The following is an 846-nucleotide window of genomic DNA, read 5'->3' on the forward strand; positions in this document are numbered from 1 at the left end:
CGGTTTCGACCTGGAAGGGTGTGGGAAGTGGGGTCCCACAGGGTTCGGTCCTTGGACCGATACTCTTTAATGTCTTCATCAGTGACTTGGATGAGGGAGTGAAATGTACTCTGTCCAAGTTTGCAGATGACCTAAAGCTATGAGGAGATGTGGACACGCCGGAGGGCAGGGAACAGCTGCAAGCAGATCTGGACAGGTTGGACAAGTGGGCAGAAAACAACAGAATGCAGTTCAACAAGGAGAAATGCAAAGTGCTGCACCTAGGGAGGAAAAATGTCCAGCACACCTACAGCCTAGGGAATGACCTGCTGGGTGGCACAGAAGTGGAAAGGGATCTTGGAGTCCTAGTGGACTCCAAGATGAACATGAGTCGGCAGTGTGACGAAGCCATCAGAAAAGCCAATGGCACTTTATCGTACATCAGCAGATGCATGATGAATAGGTCCAAGGATGTGATACTTCCCCTCTATCGGGCGCTGGTCAGACCGCAGTTAGAGTAATGTGTGCAATTCTGGGCGCTGCACTTCAAGAGGGATGTGGATAACCTGGAGAGGGTCCAGAGAAGGGCCACTCGTATGGTTAAGGGCCTGCAGTCCAAGCCCTACGAGGAGAGACTAGAGAAACTGGACCTTTTCAGCCTCCGCAAGAGAAGGTTGAGAGGCAACCTTGTGGCTGCCTATAAGTCCGGGGGTTACAAGAAATAACGGCCACAAGCTAGCAGAGAGCAGATTCAGACTGGACATTAGGAAGAACTTCTTCACAGTTCGAGTGGCCAAGGTCTGGAACGGGCTCCCAAGGGAGGTGGTGCTCTCCCCTACCCTGGGGGTCTTCAAGAGGAGGTTAGAT

The sequence above is a fragment of the Alligator sinensis genome, unplaced genomic scaffold (genome assembly GCF_000455745.1).
Source record: "Alligator sinensis unplaced genomic scaffold, ASM45574v1 scaffold310_1, whole genome shotgun sequence".
NCBI classification, from domain to species: Eukaryota; Metazoa; Chordata; order Crocodylia; family Alligatoridae; genus Alligator; species Alligator sinensis.